The following is a 24,566-nucleotide window of genomic DNA, read 5'->3' as shown; positions in this document are numbered from 1 at the left end:
GCAGTATGAGGATCGTTTGAGTTCATAATAAGCTCACGTATTACCAGTGGTGGAAAGAGTACTGAAAAAATATACTCAAGTAAAAGTACCATTGCCTTCCAAAAAAATGTAGTGCGAGTAGAGTAAAAGTACTTGTCCAAAAAAATTACTTGAGTAAGAATAAAAAAGTAGCCTATTCTCATGAGACTCGAGAGTATTGAGTAGTGAGTATTGAGCTGTGGATTCTACCCCTCATAATAAACGCTGTACACCGCAATTTATACATTTTAAAAACGTTGTACATTCTGTAATTCACATGATCTTGTTTGTCATAAAGAATGAAGAATATCTTTCATCCAGCAGTTTTAATTTTGACTGCCAACTCTTTAAAATACATCAATACAGCACGGAAACAGTATTCAGTTGAAGAAAAGCTGACCGGCTCTGAACCTCATGTGTAATCAGACCAATAGATGGGCGAGACATCACGGGCGGGTGACGTAATGTCCAGGAAGCTATAAAAGCATGTGCGGTGAGACCAGCTTCAGCTTCTAGGAGTGAAGCAAGCGCTGGCAGAGATGCCGAAAGTATGGCCCCGAGACGCAGCGTCTGAGCATGCTTCGGGAACGAGAATGCCCACACCGCCAGACTTTCAAATCTCGCCTAGTGTGGAAGCGTGCACAGCTAAGGCGCGAGAGTGGCTCACATATCTAGGCCATAGAACCTGACAAAGTTTATGGGCATGGACCATCCCACAGCATCGCATATGTCCTGCATCGAGACACCTGCCAAGAAGGCTTAGAGGCCGCCACACTTCTGGTAGAGTGAGCCTTGACCCCAAGAGGCGAATGGAGATCAGAGGACTCATGTGCAATAGAAATGGCATCTACTATCCACCGACTGAGGGTCTGTTTTGTAGCTGGAAGACCTCTCTTAGGGGGACCATAGCATACGAGCAGTTGGTCTGCCCTTCTCGCACTGGACACATACAGTTTAGCTTCTGCTGGTCTGGATCCCGGAAGGGAGGAGGACTGAGGGCCTGGAGTACGACAGGCCATGGTGTAGAGGAGGGGACCTTAGGAACATACCCCGCTCAAGGGAAAGTAGTCTTGATAGTAAGGTGGCGATCAGTGATCTCCTCGATAGGCTCGAAGGGAGGCCTACAGAGAGCTTCTAGCACCACGGCCAGGTCCCACGTGGGGACACGAGATCGTACCGGAGGCCTCAGCCTCAGCACACCGTGGAGGAAACGTGTAACTAGGGGGTGTCTGCCCACTGACTGGCCACCAAGAGGGGCGCAATAGCCGCCACGTAGACCTTCAGGGTGGAGTGGGTCAACCCTGCGGAGAAACGGGCCTGCAAGAACTCCAGCACTGTACCAACCGGGCAGTTAACTGGGTCGAGCTGGCGGTCTCCGCACCAAGAAGTGAAAAGTTTCCACTTCAAGGTGTACAGTTTCCTTGTTGAGGGAGCTCTGGATTGGAGGATGGTCTCAACAACCTCGGTTGAGAGACCGGAAGCTATGAGTTGTGCCCCCTCAGAGGCCACACCCACAACTTCCACAGCTCCGGGCGGGTGTGGATGATCGTACCCTCCGCCTGTGAGAGGAGATCTCTCCTGACGGGAATCTCCCATGGAGCACTGTCGAGGAGAGAAATCAGGTCAGAGAACCATACTCGGCCCGGCCAGAACGGGGCTACTAGCAGAAGACGAACCCCATCCTGACACACTCTCTCCAGAACTCCCGGGAGAAGAGCTATAGGGGGAAAGGCGTCCAGACGAAGCCTCGGCCACGTCTGTACCATGGCATCCAGCCCCAGTGGAGCTGGATGACTCAGAGAGAAACAGAGGGGACAGTGCGATGTCATCTGAGTCGCAAACAGGTCCACCTGTCTATCCAATCATGTTGATGGATAAAAATACAATTAAAATAAGCAAGTAACGACCACAAACGGTGGAAAATAGCAGAGTAAAAGTACCGCTACATCACTTAAAATGTACTCAAGTAAAAGTAAAAGTACACAATTTTTAAACTACTCAAAAAAGTACAATTACTGATAATAACTACTTAATTACTGTAACGTGAGTATTTGTAATTCGTTACTTCACACCCCTGGTTAGGACTAGTTCTGCACTGGTCAGCACCCTGTTCACCAGCTGGTAGTTACACATGACCAAACCATGGACCAATCAGAGATACGTTTCCTGTACAATGGCAAAACACACTGATTAACTACCATACTACAATGCATTGTTGAGGAAAATAAAGGTAGGGTGGGTGATTTTGGAGAGGCTAGCAATAGCAAGCTATCTTTGAACGGTGGGAATAAGATCCCACCCTCCCTGCATAATCACTCTCCAAAGCCACACCTCCTCCAAAACACATGAGGCAGACCAAAGGCTAACCAGTGACACGATGAGAGACGGCATTGGTGGAGGGTTGAATGCAACATCATATCTCATCTCATTCACCACTGAGTAAACATTACAGTACAGAGCGCATAATATTACAATATTAACAGCTTTCATTCTCGCTCTGTCTGCAATAGTGTAATGGAACGCGCTGATGACGTATCACGTCTGTGTGAACAGGGTGCACGGAGGTTAGGGCTGGGTAAAAATATCGATATCTCGATTTTAATAGATTCTAATTTTTACGGAACAATATCGATTCTTAAATCCCAAGAATTGATTAGTCTAGCCTGTTTTCAGTTAATGGACGGAACATTAAAGGGCACTTCCCATCCAATAAATCGCAATAAGCATTGTGCTTTGGTACTTTTAATATGAAACAAAGTTAAAAAATTAAAATTCTTTGCATTGTATTGCAGTATTCAAACAATAAATGCCGTTTTGGCGCTGTTTAATGTGGAGTGACAGATGGCTGTAGCGCCTCAGTTCAACAGATGCGGCAGCACGAGGCGCACGTGAACTAATCATCTCCTCCACATTAATACCAGCTTCAGCACAAAATAAACATGACTAAACATCCGAAGGTAAGTTAAAAGAAAGAGTACAATTTTACAATCCGTATCCTGTCTCATGTAATCGCTCAATCAATGTTTCAGCCGCGCAAAGGCGTCAATATAAAGGCTTGTAAACAATGTCACGTAACGTCACATTTACCTCAGAAAAACATATTCGGTGACCATAAACTCATTAGTCAGATAGAAAAATAAACTGCAGAGAGGGGCATTTTGCTAAATATATGCACCATATAAAATATTCATTATAAATTGTTACTGTTCTTCAATGTTTAATTTATGTTTGAATAAATCCATCAAGTTTTTATGACAGCCACCATTGTTTATATTTCAAAAAAACGAATCGAAGTATAAATATTATTATGTAATTGTAACTTTATTATTTTAAAAACTTCATTAAGTGTTATTTTTTTTACAAATCAATCAATTTTAATCTTCATTATTATAGTAATGTAGTACCAACTGACTCAACTGATACCAACTGATATTTTACAACATTTGTTGAGAGATTTTTTTTCCTTGAAAACTTGGCATGTACTGTACCTGATATATATCCAAAATAATCGTTATTGAATCGAATTGGTAATCAAATCGAATCGCAAGCTTGTGAATGAGAATTGAATCGAATCGTGAAATTTGTGTCAAAACCCAGCCCTAACGGAGGTATGCAAATACATACGTTGACAGGCAGGTAATGCAGCCTGTCGAAGCCCTCGGACCTAACATTTTATGGTTTTACGCCTTCCACAGACACACTTAACTTAGTAATTGCTATTGGAATGTGAAAAGACTTTTAAACCTTCACAACAAAAATATTTTTGAACCAAATCACCTACCCTGCCTTTAACTAGCTAGTCATGACCGTTTATTAATTAATCGATTCAAAATTAATGGCGGAGTATATCGGTTATTGGTATAAAAAAAGAAAGCAATTCATTTTTTAAAATAATGTTAACATGCAGTATGTAAATGGAGTATCCTTTATTCCCGTATACGTGTGGTTCATTAAGTCATCAGCTTTCACCACAATGTCATTTCTCCATTTCTCTCTGTAGTTTTGCTTTATTTGATGTTTAATTCATTGCAGGGTCCCTCTTATGTCATACCCTGGGGTTCCCATATTAATTTATGCACATAAACAGTGCTGATTGCTGACATGCAAAAAATATATAAACTGAAATGTGTATATATAATTAAAATGGAGTAAAATGTACAGAATGTACTGCATGTTAGCATGTCCTTTTGCTCAAGAAAATTGTCTGTGTAAATTCACATCATAAGTTGAAAGCTTTAGTTCCAAATGTTTGTTGGAAACTTCGTTAGTAATGATAAAAGATGCGACCATAGTTGGCTTCTGATGCGTTTGAGAGACACACCCCAGCTTGAGACTTTTGTATAGAATTAAAATAAAACTGGTTTAAATAAATTAATTAAAAAAATGTGTGAATGGAGACAATGAAACAATTTAATTCATAATGTTACAACTGCGTATACAAGTGGTCACAAGCCAAAAAGCCAAAAGTTTTTATTTAAATATATAATTGATGTTTAATAGGCCTAGCCATCAATTCATGATATTTGTAAATAAAATAGTTTCATTTTAGATGGAATTGGAAAATAAAATGACTATTTTAGGTGTGCACCTTGTCAAAATTAGAAATGCAACATCTGTCAACTGAATTGCATCACACCACATCAGGTGTAGACTGTAGACCGCGCCATTGATTTTAATAGATGCAATCTAGTTTTGGCGTGTCGTGACATGTCACACGCAGCTGGTGTGAACACTGTGTGAGCTGGTGAGGATTTTCCAGTATGGTCTTTCTGGTGGAATCTGTGACCACAACTAGTTAAAAGTTAGCCTGGTTCTGACACCAGCATCCAAAACACAACATATACTGGTCTTTTCAGCAGGAATAAATCTGTAAAGCAGATGTATAAATGTATGGACTTGTCACAAATCTCTTTGCATTCATGTAGATCGTTTGAATTAAACTTGCCAAAAAGTGCAAATTGAACATTGACAATACAACCTTGTTTGTTTGCGTTTAGGTGACAAGCATGGTAAGTACAAGTTCTTGCTCTTGACCGTGCATCGACGTGTCGCCGTCGCAGTATAGCAGCTGCTAAACACCTGCTTGAGCTCTGAGCCTCTCTGCCTTTCTCTAAGCCATACGTGAGCTGCTGCTCCCAGCATGTTTATTCTCAACCCATGCCCGCTTTTCACTGTCTTTTCAATGAAGTTGTGCTCCATTCACTGGCTGTTTCACGTGTTTAGAGGCAGGACTTCCATCCTGCTACAGTCGTTCACGCTATACAATCTGCATGGGGAATGTTTGCCTTTGTAGCGTTCAGGCACTTTAGCTCGATTAATTAAATTACCAGTTTTAGAAATCCATCTATGCACAGACATTTCTTGTGTTATTAAAAGTCTATATTGAGAAATCGTCTTTAGCCTTCTTGTGAAAATAACAAGGAGGATGTGTAAAGGAGAAATCATGTCTTTCAGGCCCTTTTCTTTGACGCATTCATCTGAACTGTTTCGGCTCGGTTTGATGACCTTGATAGGAGCTTTTAGAATGAGAACATTACACACTGCAGAAAAGGAAAGTTAGTATTACTTAACCCTTGTTCCCGACAGACACAATGCATTTTATTAGACATGTAGGAGCTGCGGGATAATATATAACATCAATGTCACTTCTCATTGGATTTAGTTCTTTCAGCTCTGAGCTTGATATTAAACATTATCATCTCCCGTGCGCTGTGCTAGAGGCTTTTGCTCCTTTCAGACTTTTCATCTTTAATGCTAGCACATTCCTCTTAAGATCAGCGGCATTATAGCTCTGAAGAATCTTTTAACATGCTTTCTCTCTGTGGATCTTTGTGTGTGAGGGTGTGGGCTGCTTTATTGTCCTGTGTTGACTGCAGGGGGGTGATGGTTTCGAATGTCTCACGGTTCGGTCTGTATCACGGTTCTGTAGTCAGTTTCAGTTCAGTAATATAGGATTTTTTTTTACCATGTTTGTGATGATTATTAATTTAATCCTCTAAATCAGTGTCATTATTGCAGGATAGCCTATTATGAAGTTTACTTCTGTTATCACACTGTAAATTATTGTATTGATGTCCATAAATGTTCTATTTTAGCATTTTTTAAAATTACTACAAAATTGTAATAGCCAGTTTACATAATTAACCTAACAATTTAAGTGAAAAATTGAAATAAATCTAACATTTTATTTTTCAGTTCAGCTTGAACTCCAGCTGATGAGGAGATAATTTGCACTTTCACTACCATTCAGAAGTTTGGAATATTGTTTAAATTTTATTTATTTATTTTTTTAAATGTCATTTTTCCCTGTGATGGCAAGGCTGAATTTTCACTAGTCATTACTCCAGTCTTCAGTGTCACATTATTATTCAGAAGTAATTCTAATATGCTGATTTTCTGCTCAATTACTATAAGTTGTTATTGAGTCTCAGTTGGTAATGGTTCGATAATATAAAACCAGATGATGGTTCTTATTATTATACATTTTGAAAAACATTTTTGCTGCTTAATATTTTTTGGAAAACTGTGATAATTTTTTTCAGGACTCTTATATAAATAAAAGGTTCAAATGAAAAGCATTTATTGGAAACAGAAATCCAATATATCATTGTAAAAGTATTTACTATCACTTGAGATCAAAATAATGTTTCCTTGCTGAATAAAAGTTTTATTTATTGATTGATTGGTTTGCCTGCTTGCTTGCTTGCTTATTTATTTATTTAAGTTATTTCGTAAGTATCTTACCCCAACATTTTGAATGGTAGTGTACCACCGTTTCCACAAAAATATTAAGCAGCTAAATCTGTTTTCAGCATTCATTGTAATGTTTTTTTGAGCACCCAATCAGCATATTAGAATGATTCCTGAAGCATCGTGCGACTCTGAAGACTAGAGTAATGGCTGCTAAAAATTCTGCTTTGAAAATGGAAAAATTCTAATAATATTACTAATTTTGCTGTATTTTTGGTCAAATAAATGCATTTTTGTTATAAATTAGAAAACAGTTCAAGAAGCATTTACACTAGCAGTGTCAGACTTCTGGCACTGAGATAAAACCGTGGTAGAAACGCGTATCCTGAACCGTGTTGTCAAAAGAAACCGTATAACTCCTAGCTCACTATGTCTGTACCCTTTCTGGATCCTAATTTCTTTTCTAAATGCTATTGAAGGATCAGAGCGTGAAGGACAAAGCTCTTCAGAGTATGGCCTCCATGTCCTCGGCCCAGATCGTCTCTGCCACTGCCATCCACAACAAGCTGGGTCTTCCGGGCATCCCACGTCCTGCCTTCCCCGGAGCAGCAGGGGTAAGACCGCCCTCTGGCACCCACCTATCAGTACACTTACTTCAGCCACACGCCTGCGTCAGCTCCAATCCCATTACACACGCTCAGAGCCATGCCCACATCACCTGCCTTCATCAGATAAGCCCACTAATGCCACACTCAAGATAACTGGACTGCATGGCACATAGTCCACCTCATTTTTCAATGAACATGTGATAACTGATGTATCAAGAGTGCACAGACGTGTGTGTGCCTGTGGATAGGCTGTGTTTTGATGTCTATTTATTTATCTAATTCTCTAGTTTTGGCAGGGCATGATATCCACGGGCCAGCCTGGATCCTCACAAGAGTGAGTATCTCTACTAGAAGTTCTGCTCCCATTGGCCCACTAAAGCTTTTCCTCTTGCTACAGTGCTTGCAAGGCACATCAGACATTCTTCTTCCTCTTCTTCTGCACCTTCATCATTGTATTCACCCTCTTTTCCACCACCTTCTTCTTCTGCATCGTCTTCACGTTCTTCTTCACCACCTTCTTCTGCACCTCCTTCCTTTTGTTCTTCACCACTACGATCTTCACCTTCTGCACTTTCTTTTTCACCAGTCTTTAGCTTCCTCCCTTTCTTATGCAACTCTGTCTTCACCGCCGTCTTTATCTTCCTCACCTTCTTCCGCACCTCCTTTTGCATCTTCTGCACCTTCTTCACCACCATCTACACCATCTTCTGCACATCCTTCTACATCTTCTCCACTGTCTTTATCTTCTTCATCATATTATTCTTCACCTTCTTCTTCTGCAGTAAATTTACTGCTTACTCTTACCATAGTGGGGTGGTTAGACTCTAAATGTAATGCTCATAATTTCATGCTTATGTGTGTTGTCTAATTTAATATTACAAAATTATGAGTGTAATATTTTATTTATATTTTATTTAATATCATTTGTGTGTGTGTATGTGTGTATATATATATATATATATATATATATATATATATATATATATATATATATATATATATATATACATACATACATACATACAGATTTATTAGGATTATTAGGATGAAAATTAAAAATGTTATCAAAAGGTTGATTTGGTTTAAAGATATATATATATACATACATACATACATACAGATTTATTAGGATTATTAGGATGAAAATTAAAAATGTTATCAAAAGGTTGATTTGGTTTAAAGCATCTACCACTGCTTTAAGGCAAGTGTACACTACAAGACAAATTCTTTAGTTCTACAACAACTAGTGGGCAGCAAAAAGCCCTAGATTATGGACAACTTATAATGTATGCATGCTGCCAATGCTGTCTAGTATGCACACTTGTAAAGTAGTCATCTTATTTGAAATGTAGTCAGCCAGTTGTCAGGTGGCCACACAGTCCTTCAGCAAGAAAGGTGCGATATCCAATGAAATTAAGAGAATGTGAGAGCAGGAGGAGGTAAAGCTGGTGGGGTATCATATTTATAATTCATATTTTTTACTGAGTGTCATGACTATGATCTGATTCAGCATTTCATTTTCACAGAACTACATTTATAGCCCAAAACTTTAATGTGGTTCTTTTGCTGCTTTGCAAGCACTGGCAATTCCTTCAGGAAATGCAGATCTTCTTTATTCCACCTGTCTCTGTTTTGTTTGCTTTATTGTCGTTCTCCTCTTCTTGTCTGTATTTTCCCCGATCCTTCCAGCTTTCACTATTTTCCTCTGAGGGATCAGAGATAGAGGAAGCCTTTCCAGAAACAGGGATGGGTTGGATCCAAGTTTGAATAATTTGTGCAGCTTTGTTTCTTCTTTGCTGTGGAACCCTCTTAATCTCTTCAGTATGTAGTGCCGCTAAACTTCAGGCTGCTCGTTTTCCTGTTCTTAATTCTCCTTTGTCTATGTTTTAGCATCAAGCCATTTGCTCAGCAAGCGTACCCTATCCAGCCAGCAGTCACAACTACAATCTCAAGTATGTCGGTCACTGCTTGCCATGTTTTTTTTGTGTGGATCAATTCACATTCAGATGTAGCATTCTGTTTGTTTAGAAGAGCTAATATTCAGTGTGTGTAGGTTATGAACCCCCGACAGCGCCAGCGCCCACAGTGCCCGTCTGGCAGGGCCGATCTATCGGCACATCTAAACTCAGACTGGTGGAGTTCTCCGCTTTTCTTGAGGACCAGAGAGATCCAGATTCCGTGAGTCGCTTCTTTCAAGTCAAAATGAAATTAAAATGGCACTAGTTTAATTCCTAATACACATTCCTGGTCTTATTGCACATGATTTATCATTGACCTTTAGCCTACTAGTCAAAAAGCCTCCTCAAAGGGGAGTGTTTTTAGATAGAAGTCCTCCACAATTGACTGAAAACGCACATTCTAGTATGCAACATGTACTTCTCACAATTCAATCTTTTTCCAAATACCCACCCTACATTTTTGGCTCTTGGAATATCTCAGATAAATGTTTTACTCAGAAATATGATCATACCGTAATGTAACTGTAATACAGTGAAAATTAGTTTTGAATAACATTTTATGTTGACTTTGACGACTGTCAAAATTCAGTGTCCTGTATTTATTTCATTTTTTTTCGTCATCATGCTTTCATAAAAAGTATTGTTTCTCTACTATATTAAAGTACCATCGCTAATATGTGTAATAGTTCTTTTATATGCTGTGGTACATTTGTGAATATCTCCAAATTATCTAATTGTTACACTTTTTACAATAAAATTCAATTTGTTAAAACTTAAATACCAATGAACACTTTATGGCATGTTAATTTCTACATATGCTAATACATTTTTAATATGTCTGGGGGGGGGGGGGGGAGAATTGTTTGGCAAGGGTCCTCAGAATTCATTCTTTCTCATAAAGTTCTGGGTGAGTGAATCTCTGCAAAGAATGAGCATCTGTTTAGCGATTCACATACCCCCCCAAACATGCACGGGACAATTATCCACAAAAGAAGACATCGAAACACACAATTAGTCCAAGAAAAACATAGTATTTTTTTATTTAGGCTTAAAAATAAACACACATGCCGTGTGCTGTGAAATGTATGCCCAGCCTGTGCCCAGGTTTCTGCACTAATGAGAGCGAAATTACCACAGTTCATGTTTACCACGCATACAACTGCCTATTTAACGCAAATATTTATCCACCGAGTGATTACATGCATGAATAATTGTGCATTTCCCTAAAGACACTGGGCCACTTTAGTTTTAAAGACAGCCGTCTCTGTTTACGCCGCTATATTTAGCACGGCATAGCTGAAGTGTTCATGATCAAAGCTCACACTTATTCCATTTAATATCGCAAAACAATTGGATGACCTGGTTGCTTCCCTAATAGCTATTCAAACATTGCATGCGTTTTGTGAAATGCTAACTAGCGGCAACCAACAAAGTGGGCCTCGTCGTGGAGGCTGCTCGAATTCCGTTTGAAGTGAAATAGGGATCTGAATTTCAAATGAAACTCTGGATCTGCACAATAATGCCTCTCTTGAATATGATGTGAAAATGTAACAGGCTTGTCTTAATGAAAAGAGAGTATGCCAGAAATGAATATTTGAGCTCTCTCGGTAATGAACATCGGGTTAGCTTACTGAAAGAGCGGAGAGCGAGCTGTTCTTTTTGCCACTCTTTTTCAGAATTTTTTACTCAAAGTTATTTAATCCATTCTTTCTGCAGCCTTTTTCTTTAATACCCAAATAGACTAAAATGTAGAAATAGCCATGGTTGGTAGTTTAGTTTAGGTATAATGCAAGCTAAAAGGAATAGTTTCCATGAATGAACATTTACTCACCCTCATGGTCTTCCATAACTGACTTTTTTCTTTCCTGTAACACCAATATACTGCCATAGTGGTCTTTTCATAATGTGGATGGATGACAAAAAAGCACTATAAAAGCATTTACAAAGTTTCATACAAGTTCCGTGTCTATGTGAGGAACAAACTGAAGTATACGCTTTCAAAATCCTCCATATAGGTTTTTTTTTAGCTGTGATTAAAGTATCCACTAGATGGCAGTTTTGTATTGAATGTTATATGTTGATAGATCTATCCGTTTGCTGGTGTAGTATTTGACAGTGTAGCTTATTAAATTGAGAATTAAAGCTACAATCTCATTGCTTTATAGGCTGACTTGAACTGTAACATTCAGGACGAAACTGGGGCTTTCTATGGAGTGAGCAGTCAGTACGAGAGCCCAGAGAACATGACCATCACATGCTCCACAAAGGTTTGCTCGTTCGGCAAACAGGTCGTGGAGAAAGTGGAGGTAAATTTCAAGCATTCGTTTTTAAGTACAGTTGTATTGTCTAAATGGAGCAATAAATGTTCTTCCTCTAATATGAGTTTCCCAGAGGAAAATGTAATTGCTCTTTTGTTTCTCAGGACACTTAATGGAGTTCTTAGTTGTTAGTCTGAAATTTCTTAGAAGGAAAAAAAAAAAGAAACACATTGTCTTGGGAGAATTTGATGAGAAATCTCAGAACTGTAATTGAAGACTGATATCTTAATCCAAACACAATTTGAGGCATTGAGATTTTGATTTTTGTTTTGTTTCGTCATACAAAAAAAAAATCTGCACTAAATCATGGTGGTTTTTAAATGTACATTACTGGTCAAAAGTTTGGAATGATTCAAATTTTTTTATGTTTTTGAAAGACTCTCATGCTCACCAAGGCTGCATTTTTTATTATAAATACAGTAAAAACAGTAATGCTGTAAACTAGTATTACAGTTTAAAAGAACCGTATGGTTTTAATATATTTAAATAAATATTATTGTGATGTTAATCCTGAATTTTAGCAGCCATTATTTCAGTCTTCAGTGTCACATGATCCTTCAGAAATCTTTCTGAATATGCTGATTTGGTGCTCAAGAAAGTGGTTTTGCTGTCTAATATCTTTGAGGAAACCGTGATGCACTACAACTCAAATTTCAGTGTAAGTAAAAAAAAAATAACAAGAAAGAAATACTTATATTCAGCAAGGACCCATTAAATTGATCAAAAGTGTCAGTAAAGACATTTATAATGTTACAACAGATCTCTGTTTCAAATAAGTGCTGTTTTTTCAAAGAATCCTAAAAAACATGTTTCCACAAAAATATTTAGTATTATTAGCAATAAAAAAAAAAAAATCTAAAGCAAGAATATACCATTATTAATAATTGAGCAGCAAATGAGCATATTAGAATGATTTCTGAAGGATCATGTGACACTGAAGACTGGAGTAATGATGCTGAAAATTCAGCTTTGTTATCAGGGGAATGGATTACATTTTAAAATATATTCAAATAGAAAACAGTTATTTAAAATTGTAATAATATTTCTTAATTGTGCTGTTACAGTGTCAAATAATTGAAGCATTGGTGAACATAAGAGATTTCTTTTAAAAACAAACTTAATTTCACATTTTCTGGTAGTGTATATGTAATGATGCTTTCTGTTGTGCATTCTCACATCTCTCTCTCATCTGTCCTCTCAGACGGAGTACGCTCGCTTTGAGAATGGACGCTTTGTTTACCGGATAAGTCGATCTCCAATGTGTGAATACATGATCAACTTCATCCACAAACTCAAACGCCTGCCTGAGAAATACATGATGAACAGCGTCCTGGAGAACTTCACCATCTTATTGGTGAGTCAGTGATGATTAAACCAATCAGTGAGAGCTTTCAGTGCAGGGTGGAGCCTGTGGCCTCTGAGCAGAGATGACCCAGAATTCCTGGCATTCCTGTGGCGCTTTGCAAAGCCTGATAATCTCCTGCAAAGGGGGAGGAACCCCTTTCTCTAACCTTCACCCACACAAGGATTAGAGCCCTATTCTCTCCTATAGTGAGGGTCTTACTAATGCACTTTCCCTGCTCTCTTTCTTCAAATCCCTCACATCCTGGTGCTGTGCATCTGTAAACCTGCTCTCCTGGGTTGCGACTCTCACCTGCCGTGGAGGTTTTAGTGGTTATTATTGATTGAGGGAGGATGTGTGTGTGTGTGTGTTTATAGTGAATGCTTGTGTACAGTATATGTTGTTGAAGGGTGGTGGCATTGGTATTAACATTCCTCTCAAGTGATCCGATCACATACATCACTAAATATTTAATATTGGTTTAAAAAAAAGTTTAAACCAATATGTGAAAAATGATCCTATCATTGAAACTGCTTTTTAAATGTTGTTTTGTCTTAATGCAACCCAGACTTACCTAAAAAAGCCACAATGGAACCAAAACAAGTGTTTTATACATTGTCAGTTGATTCTGGCTTTAAAAAATTAAATTAAATTTGAAAAATTCAAATTATAGTTTTTATAATTTATAATTATAACATTTCATAAAAATTAAAAATTATGCATTTTATTTATTTTTATTTATGAAAGAGACAAAATGTCTCCAGGTTACGCATGTAACCATGGTTCCCCGAAGGGAATGGGACGCTGTGTCGAAACGCTACGGGAACGCCTCCAGCGTGTCCACGCTCTGAATCACATGTGTAATCAGTTCAATGGATGGGTGAGACGTCACGGGTGGGGTGACGTAGCAACCAGGAAGCATAAAAGCACATGCGGTGAAACCGGTGTCAGCTTCTAGGAGTGAAGCAAGCGCTGACAGGGATGCCGAAAGTATTGCTCTGACACGCAGCGTCTCGTTCCCTTCAGGGAACCATGGTTACATGTGTAACCTGGAGACATTCCCCTTCAGGAACTCGAGCTGCGTCGAAACGCTACGGGAACGAGAATGCCCACACCGCCAGACTTGCAAATCCCTGCCTAGTGTGAAAGAGCACAACTAAGGCGAGAGAAAAGGAAGCCAGGAGTGGCTAAAGTAGGCGGGGGGCGGCCGTCCCGAAGGCCAACTTCTGGAGGAGTGAGCCTTGACCCCCAAAGGAGAAGGGAGGTCAGAGGACTCGAGACTATGGAATAGCATCCTGATCCACCACTTAGCATAAGCTTCTCTGGCCAGAGGCCTCGGCCTCAGTGCACCGTGGAGGAAATGTGTAAGAGGAGGGTGTCTTCCCACTGAATGGCCACCGAAAGGGGTGTGGTAGGCTGCAATGGCCGCCACAAAGACCTCTAGGATGGAGTGGGTCAACCCAGCGGATAAACAGGCCTGCAGGAACTCCAGAACTGTACCAAACGGGCAGTTAGCTGGGTCGAGCTGGTGGTCTCCGCACCAAGAAGTACAGTTTCCTCATAGAGGGAGCTCAGGATGGAGGATAATCTCAACAACCTCGGTTGAGAGACCGGAAGCTATGAGTTGTTCCTCCTCAGAGGCCACACCCACAGCTTCCACAACTCCGGGCGGGGGTGCGCCCTCCACCTGTGAGAGGAGATCTCTCCTGACAGGAATCTCCCATGGAGCGTTGTCAAGGAGAGAAATCAGGTCCGAGAACCATACTCGGCCCGGCCAGAATGGGGCTACTGGCAGTCGACTGACCTCGTTCCAGCGCACTCTCTCCAGAACTCCTGGGAGCAGAACAATTGGGGGAAAGGTGTACAGACGACGCCTCGGCCACGTCTGTACCATGTACAGTGGAGCTGGATGAGTCAGCGAGAGAACCAAAGGGGACCGTGCGATATCATCTGAGTCACAAACAAGTCCACCTGAGCCTGGCCAAAGACTCTCCAAGTCTGCTTCACCCCTCGGGGTGAGGCATCTATTCCCCGGGCCTCGGCCCCTGCCTCGACAGGATGTCTGCCCCCACATATATAAGAGACCACTGCTGTGTTGTCAGTGCGCACCAACACAGAGCGATCTCTTAGGCCTGGGAGGAAGTGTTTCAAAGCTAGAAACACGGCCAGCATCTCCAGTCAACTCATGCGCCACGTGAGATGGCGGCCGCTCCACAGGCCGCGGGCCAAGCAGCCACTCATGACCGCTCCCAAACGGTGAGAGATGCATCTGTCGCTAGTATACGCAGCGACCAGGAGCTCCCAGCTCCAGGCCCTGAGATAAGAACCAAGGTTTCCTTCACATGTCTAAGACATGTAGGCACTGCCGCGTGACCTTGAGCATGCGAAGCGGGTTTCCCCTCGGGGAGAACCCCTTGGTCTTAAGCCACCACTGTAGGGATCTCATGTACAGCAGGCCAAAAGTAACCACGTTGGACGCAGCTGCCATCAGACCCAGAAGTCTGGAACTGCTTGACAGTGAGTGTCCGGTCTTCTCTCACTCTTGCGACTGCGGTGAGGATCGACTCGATCCGAGCAGGAGATATACGTGCCTGCATCGTGGTCGAATCCCACACCACGCCCAGATAAGTGGTTCTCTGTACTGGAGAAAGCACACTTTTCTTGGCGTTAAGTCTTAACCCCAGCTCTTTCGTGTGAGCGAGAACGACATCTCTATGTCGAACCGCCATCCGCTCTGATTGAGCTAATATTAACCAATCGTCGATGTGGTTGAGTTGTGAAAGTCTGGGGTGAGAGTGCAAGGCCAAAGAAAGAACCGGTATTGGTAGGCTTTTGCCCCCAAAAGCAAACCTCAGGAACTTCCTATGATAAGGAAGGATGGAGATATGTGCACCTTTTCGATCGATCGTGACACACCAGTCCTCGGTCTTGATCTGAGACACGACCTGTTTGAACTTCAGTCCCCTGACTGAGCGGTTCAAAAGACGCAGATCTAAAATAGGACGCAACCTTTCATCCTTCCTCGGAACGGTGAAGTACCGGCTGTAGGACCCGGACTCTGCTACGCTAGGAGGGACCACCTTGATGGCCTTCGTCCTCAGAGAATGTCTACTTCTGTTCCATTACCAGAGCCTGCTCGAGGCCCACCAGGGTGGGAAAGACCCCGTTGAATTGAGGCGGAGGTGAACCGAACTGGATTCTGTGGCCTCTCACTACAGGACCCACTGAGACACATTTGGTAGTAGTTTTGACGCTGCCAAATAGTCTACTAAGGGAATCAGTCTCTTGAGACTGACCTCTGGTGTGATCAGAGCGACTCCGTAGAGGTAGCGAGCCTCCTAGTACTGCTATGTTTCCGGGCAGTAACTGAGAGAAGAGCTCGCCGGAGACCGTTGCGCCCTGTAGCACCGGCAGGTTTGGCAGACCGATCTCCTGAGGGCACTGAGGAGAGACGGGCACCGTGTAATGCGGTGTACACCGCTCTTCCCCAGAAGAGCCTGCCCTCCGAGGTCCTGAGCCACAGCATTAGAACTCTCATAGCTGAAGTCTCCTATTGAAAACGACGGCCCTCAGACCCACGTCATCTGCTAGGAAGACTAGACCTGAGCCTGCTCGGGGCAGGATCCAATGAAGCACACTTGGCAGGGGCTCCCACACCGCCAGGTGACCTCCTAAGGGAACCAGTCTCATGAGACTGGCCGCTGGTGCGCCTAGAGCAGCTAGCTCGGTGTCCTGAAGCGGCGGACCGGCAGGGGACGGCCGTACTAGCTGCTCTAGAGACCTCCATAGAGGTAGTGAGCCTCTTAGTACCGCTACGTTTCCGGGCGGTAACTGAGAGAAGCGGTCGCCGGAGACCGCTGCGCCCTGGAACACCGGCAGGGTTGGCAGACCGATCTCTTGAGGGTACTGAGGAGAGACGGGCACCATGTAATGCGGTGTACACCGCTCTTCCACAGAGGGAGCTAGCCCTCAAAAAGCCCTAGGCCTTAGGCATCAGGACATTCAAGACGAAGACTATCCAGCGAGAATGACAGTCCGCAGAACCACCTTCTGCTTGAAGCCTTCGGCCTGGGAGCGCCACTCTGACTCTAGATTCTGCAGAGTACGAGAAGTGACGCCCCCCAAAATGAGGGGCTGGAACACGGTAGGTTGGGACTGCTCCCGCCCAGCAGCCCCTGCTGACTGCCTCAACCTCCTCAGAGGAAGGGAGGTAAACGCATGCTCTCACTCCAGAAATGTTTATCCCAAGAGCCCCTGTATGTCTAACTTCTCACAGTCAGATAAATACTTCATTTTATTCCTCAGAATTAAATGCAGTCAAACAGCCAGACGAATAAATATGGTCTGGTGTGGCAAGATTCACATCAAAAACCGAAATGATGTAATATACGCATTGCCTCGGCAGCGCGCGAGCCGCTCAGTCACACAAATAATATCAATCTCCTCAGAGAAAGATGGCTGCAGCATCGAGCGCTCACGGAGGTGGAAGAAACCGCAGCGCGGGCTTCCAAGCCTCGAGAACGAGCTCTAGATCTAGGGAACACGGGTGGAGATAGGAAGAGCCGACTCCAACCTGTCCGCCTGATCATGTGCGATCCCTGCGATCTCAGTCGCCGGCGTGCCTCAGCATCAGCGGGAATACAATCACAAGATCACAGGCACGGACACACTCCTCGGAGCGTGCCTGGCGAGAACGGAGTGCTTAACAGCGGGAAAAGTACAATCAGCCCCCCGAGAGCCGACTGCGCGAGCTCTGCTCCCCATTAATGGTGCTCATTATAATATTAGGCATAATATGCTTGTGTAACTGATGCTTGTGCAACTGGTGAGCTCTTCGACGCCCTCCGTATAAATCTCGAAAGCGGGGCCGGCACCGTGAGAAACGCTAGTGAAAGCTCCCTCCTCAAAGAGAGACCTCTGAGAGCGAAGCAAGGCAGTAACAAACGCTTGCAATGCAGGCAGTCAGCTCCCTTGAGAGCTGACTCTGCGTGCTTCGCTCCCAAGCAGACAACAAACTCTGTGTATCCCCACCCATAATGTAACGCGGGCAGGGAGGAACACACAGCCTGAAACGCTGCCTGCCCTCACCCTTGAGGTGTTTGGTTATATCTTGTGCTTTGACATGATTTCGCTTGACAAACTACACTAAATAAGACTCACAAACATATCAGACTGACACACACACAGAGCGCTTGCTGAATGACAGAAAGCTGACACCGGTTTCACCGCACGTGCTTTTATGCTTCCTGGTCGCTACGTCACCCCACCCGTGACGTCTCGCCCATCCATTGGACTGATTACACGTGATTCAGAGCGTGGTCACGCTGGAGGCGTTCCCGTAGCGTTTCAACGCAGCTCGAGTTCCTGAAGGGGAATCACTGTGCTCTGTGTGTGTTTTTAAATAAATTATGAATACATTTATTGTAATGTTTTATTTTAGGTCAGCCTAGGTAATGATAGTTTGACAGAGATTACCATGGTGTAAACTACCATTTAAGAGTTTGGCGTCTGTAGGTTTTTTCTTCTTTTTTACAGTTAAGTACAGTAAGACTGTGAAATCTAAAATAACTATTTAATTATATATTATAAAATATATATATATATATATATATTATATAATATAACTAATGTTACAAAAGACATTTTGTAACTTTATAAATAAATACAAATATAAATAAATCTTTTGAGCGGTAGTGTGGTATCACTATGAATGATGTTTTTTGCAATATAGGAACTGATGGATGGTAGGCTTAATTTTTCTAAACATTTAGTGAAAATATGACCTGGATCCAGGATATGATCTCTCTCTCTCTCTCTCTCTCTCTCTGTTTCAGGTGGTAACAAACAGAGACACACAGGAGACCCTGCTGTGCATGGCCTGTGTGTTCGAAGTGTCAAACAGCGAGCACGGAGCCCAGCATCACATCTACAGACTAGTGAAGGAATGAAGCAGCTCTTTCACACAGACTCTGAACCTCAGTACAGTGGCAGTGCCTCTAGCTCAACACTCACTCAAGATGATTTTCCGTCACATTTGGGTGATGCTTATAATTATATATATATATATATTTTTTTTCTTTATTAATATGTGTTTGACGTTTAACTGCAGCTGTAAATCGCGGTACAGTTGTATTATGTTTTAATACAGGAAAGAATGTCAAAGAATGCCGAATCAACATTCATTCATAAACTATACATATAAAGTGACAGTATAATTCAACTTAAAGGTTAGGTTGAGTTAGAATGAATCTGAAAACGACCTCATTTCGATTTTTTTATCTCGAAAGCGTCCACATCTGAAAGCGTTATGGGTGCAGCCATAAATGTGACCCTGGAACACAAAACCAGTCATAAGTAGCACAGGTATATTTGTAGCAATAGCCAACAATACATTGTATGGGTCAAAATTATACATTTTTCTTTTATGCCAAAAATCATTAGGATATTAAGTAAAGATTATGTTCCATGAAGATATTTTGTAAATTTACTACTGTACATTTTTTTTGCACCCTCAGATTCCAGATTTTCAAATAGCTGTATCTCCTGTCCTATCCTAACAAACCATACATAAATGGAAAGCTTATTTATTCAGCTTTCAGATGATGTATAAATCTCAATTTCAAAAAATTTACCCTTATGACTGGTTTTGTGGTCCTGGGTCACAAATGTGTGTGTGAATAGGATGTAGATGTACACTGTACAGATGTATATACATTCTCACATACGTAGGTATTTTTCCCAAAGAAAAAGTATTTGAGAAATTTCATTCTGTAACATTGATTTATTAAAAAGAAAGCTACTGTAGGTGTTTAAAAAAAAAAAAGTGGCCATCGGAAAACAAAACGTTCCTGCATTCCGAACATTCCGAGAATTCAGGGAATTCTGAAGCCCAGCCCTTGAAAAGAATTACTTTGTACACACTACTTTATTCTTTTTCGTTGAGGAATTACAGCACTGTGATATGAGATGTTTATACCAACCTGTGTCTGTTGTCATGTGTCGTCACCTGCAATAAGAAAACGCAGAGAATCGACCCCTTACTGTTGACTGTACAGCTAAACGCCTCCTGCTTGTGTAAAAGGTAACTCTAGAAACAAAAAGCACTGCATTAACTACCAGGGCTTGATGGATTATCCATCAGATTGACCCGAGCACTTGGATCCACTTGTCGGACAAGCCTTAGAGCGTGTTTGCCGCTGGGAAAGCCACACTTTTCATGAAGCCCATCCCTGAACGTGCTGTACACCCGTACGTCACGGAGCACTCCTTCATCCTCTGTAAGAATCTGTCCCAGAGTTCCTCGCTGCCTTTGACATCCCCACACAGCCCATGTCTCTGTGGCCTAATCGATTTCTACGACTGCAAGCCTTAATAATGGTTGTGTGAACTCCAAAAGATGCCACTAAAGCTGTGACCTCTTTCCTAAGCTGGAAGACTTTCTTGTTATTGTCACGTTGTAGGAATTGTACAGTACAAACCTGCCAAAGTGTAACAATATACAGCACAGTGCCTTAGTGTATGAAGCGAACGTGGATGAGCGCAGTCGTTTTTCGGGAAAAAGTAACACTAAAGGTGCGGTCACATTTACTGTTGCTAGGCAGATAAATCAGTCATTCCAATAGGAATTTGTGCAATTAGGAGTTTTGCGTTAAGGCAGAAATTTCGCTCATTTTTAAGTTGTTTCAAGTGAGTTCGCCACACTGACCAGCTGAGAAATGCTTGGTTTGAAAGTGACTTCTGTGTGAGCTGTGCTTTACACATCGCTACGCTGTTGATAATAAACAATGAACATTTTGCCACAGTTTCGCAAAAGTGACCGCACCTTAAGATCCTACGTGTCATCTTTATAAAAGAGCACTGGCCATGCGGTTGACCTTTCACTCTCAGAGACAGAAGACATATTTAGACATACAGATCTTGCCTTTCTTATCCGAAAAGACCAAAAAGTTGAAGGAGACGCATTGAGCTCCTCTTAATTTTCTGCACTGTAGCATGAAAGTGCCTTTGGTTCCGATTTTTCCAGCTTAGAAAAGACTGATGTTTTTTTGCGTTCTTAAGATGATCAAAAACCAAAAAAAGTGGATGTAGGTCAAATATTCACCACATTGCCTTCATAAGAATTTTATAGAAAAATCAACATGGGCTGGTGAGTGGATATGTTCTGAAATAAAGTTATGTAATAATGATGAATAGCAAACTTCTATCAGCATTTGATTTGGTGGATGTGGCAAACTGTCATTGTTTTTTTCTTTCGAAATATGAACTTCGGTTCCATTCTGTGAGAGATTTATTTGACATATCCTACTTTTCTAGTGCATAATCGAATTATAAAAGCGGAAAACCTCACAGCACTGTGGAGATTGATTGCTGAATGGTGTTTGCTTTTACTTTTTTCAAGCCATTCCATTCCAGTCTCATTTTGAATATAGAAACTATATATCAAGTGACGTCAAGGTGTGTTGCTCCTCAGACCTTAAATATAAGGATATTAACCGCAGAGTCACATGTAAGTCCTTTACGGACAAAGCTGGCTTCACCAAACCATATCATCTTCACTGCATAATTTATTCATGTTGTTCATTTAAGTGGATCGAACCCTCAAAGCGTGAGAGACTAAGTTAGATTTCCAGCTGTGTAGGCCTATGTTGTAGCGCTTCAAGTAAACTGTGGAGTTAAGTACGCGCGATATCAAAACGGCAGACGATGTTGATTGTTTCGTGTTTGCCATAGGGCCTACCTTCGCCCTTCGTTCTTGTTCACGTTTCATATAGAGATCTTCCTGTATTGTTTTACATGTACGCGATGGTTTTGTGACGACGTCAGTATATTCGGAGCCCATTCGGGTGGTGATACTGTTACTGCTGCACTGTCAGTACCTCCTTAACAGTCCCCTTTACTTCTCTAGCGATCTGAGAACTAATGCCTTTAATATGATGAATGTTAAACGGTCATTGTTTTGCTAGTATCGGACACTAAGCAAGGATTCGAGCGGAATCCGGACTCTACAGTATGTCGGCAGTTTAGCTTCTGTTTTTTGATCTATGTTTGTATTTTGTCTATGTGTAGGTACTGGTACCTCCTATGTTCATTACCATTTAAGATGTTGGCTTTAAAAGTGAACTTTTCTCTAGTTCAGATAGTATCATAAAAAGATATTGGGTTTGTGCAGAGATTTTTTTTTTTTGTAAAAAGGTGCTTTGTATAAAATTATATATTCTGGCTTTTCTTGGTACAAAGGTGTGATATCTTTTAATATCCCTGATGATGGAAAAAAGCATTGGAGCAAGGCTGAGAGAGAAAAGAAAAAAACTATTATGTGTGTGTTCTTTATCGCATATGGTCTTGTCTTTGCTCCGTAACATTTTGATGCCTTCTTGATAAAGTGGTAGATATTTTGTAGCTTTCTAGATACTTTGTATGTATACAATATTGAATAAAATAAGTAATTAAAACGGCTTGTCTGGTCATGTGTTGTTTTCTTCAGGTTTCATTGAAAAGGATAGTTCATTTATTCCAAACCTGTATGACCGACTGACTTTCTTCTTGAGAGCACCAGAATGATGGTCACCAAACAGTTTTGGTAACCAATGGCTTGCATTTTTGGAAAAAAAGTCTGAATAAAAAATAAAGGTTATTGCGACTTTTTATCTCACAATTCTGACATTTTTTTCACAGAATTGTGAGATATAAACTCGCAATTCTAAAATAAATTCAGAATTGCGTGATATAAACTCGCAAGAATGTATCTGCAAGAATGTTAGAGTTTGTATCACGCAATTATAAGAAAGTCAGAATTGTGAGATAAAAAGTCGCAATTACCTTTTTTCTTTTTTACTCTAGTACAGCTGTTTAATAGTGTGTCCTCAATTGTATGCAATACTTAACATACTGTACCATTTTAATGCATAATTTCGTCACAAGTTTTAAATTACAGTTCACCCAAAAATAAAAATGTCTTGTATTCACCGTCAGGCCATTAAAGTTGGAAAAACTTACATTAAAAAAACAGATTTTACATCACTTGCTCACCAGCGGGTCCTCTGCAGTGAATGGGTGCCGTCAGAATGAGCGGTCAAACAGCTGATAAAATCATCACAATAATCCACAAGTAATCCACACCACTCCAGTCCATCAATTAATGGCTTGTTAAGTGAAAAGCTGCATGTTTGTAATAAACAAATTCATCCTTAAGACATTTTTAAATTTCAAACTGTTGCTTATGGCTAAATATGAGTCCTCTATCAACAATATTGCTTTCTTCAGTGAAAAAATGGTCTCATCCAAACCAGAAGAAAAATATGCACAGATTAAACACAGTTGAGAAGCACTAAAACTGTTCTAAATAAATATATTGTTAGATTTTGAACTCTCATTCTGATGGCACCCATTCACCATAGAGTAGTGGTGCCCAACCCTGTTCCTGGAGATCTACCTTCCTGCAAAGTTCAGCTCCAACCCTGATCAAACACTGCTTAACCAGCTTAAGATCTTCAGGAGGATTTGATAATTACAGGCAGGTAGGTGTACTGAAGCAGGGTTGGAACTGAACTCTGCAGGAAGGTAGATCTCCAGGAACAGGGTTGGGCACCACTGCTGTAGAGGCTCCACTGGTAAGCAAGTGGTATAATGCAAAATTTCTCCAAATCTGTTCAAATGAAGAGTCAAACTCACAAACTGAGGGTGAGTCAATTTTCAGCAATTTTTTATTCTTAGGCGGACTGATCCTTTAATATTTATAGTTTATTGGCAATGTCGATCCTCTCGTACAGTAATAGCACTGATTATTTGTGAATGTTGCATTAATGAAGGTGAACAGCAGGGGTCACTGCAGGATTATTCTCAGGAAGTGGTGAACCATGAATTCCTAAATTAAAGCTTTTTATTACTCAATTGCTTTTTTTTTTCTTTTTTTTTTAAGTTAAAAAGCAAAACAGAATAAACGAAAAATATAATTCATTTAATAGAGAGAGATGGACTGTGCCATAATTGCATATCCCTTTGTTTTAGTGACTGATTGAAACCGTGCTTTTACACTGATATTAATTTCAAGGATTATGGTGTTTTAACCTAAATTGGATCTGTTTTGACCATGCAATTAGATTTTTTTTTTTACCATAAAATAGCATATAAACTCTATATTAATAATTAGTGCAAATAAGCATAAGTGTTTGATTTGTGATGCACAATTTCTGAATAACATGCAATACTCCCAATGAAGCACCTTTATACCCTAAGCTTGAAGAAGTAAATCTACTTAATTCTGGCTTTCAAAACTAAAACAACACAAAAACACTATTATTAAAATACCTTCAGTCATACTGTGTCCACCACAAGGTGTGTTTCAGGCGTGTTAAGCAGTGGACTCTGTTCAGAGGGCAGTTCCATTTGACTGTGGGTTGGGAGAGGCTACTTTCTGTTGTCTTGGAAACACCAGGTTAAAGATGCACTCAGGTTAAAGGTGAATAGTGCTTTTGAAAAACATGCTTTTAATCATATCCACTCATGTGAGATGATTCTAGTCATATCAGTCGCCTGATAATAGATGATTTATTGTACATGGAGGGGTGCCTTATAGGGGGCTGACATACTGATATCACATGACCAGCAAAGTACTACTGATTTTGTCTCTGTA

The 24,566-nt window shown here is 41.0% G+C and overlaps 1 pseudogene; it reads left to right on the top strand.

Annotated features, from left to right (window-relative positions):
• Window positions 1–19,312, top strand: part of LOC107584703 (transcriptional enhancer factor TEF-1-like) — a 65,503-nt pseudogene extending 46,191 nt beyond the window's left edge.
• Window positions 19,313–24,566: the final 5,254 nt, after the last annotated feature.

This window comes from Sinocyclocheilus grahami, unplaced genomic scaffold, assembly GCF_001515645.1.
Source record: "Sinocyclocheilus grahami isolate Dianchi unplaced genomic scaffold, SAMN03320097.WGS_v1.1 scaffold62.1, whole genome shotgun sequence".
NCBI classification, from domain to species: domain Eukaryota; kingdom Metazoa; phylum Chordata; class Actinopteri; order Cypriniformes; family Cyprinidae; genus Sinocyclocheilus; species Sinocyclocheilus grahami.
Note: the sequence above shows the minus strand (reverse complement) of the source record. Positions and strands in the feature narration are given on the sequence as shown.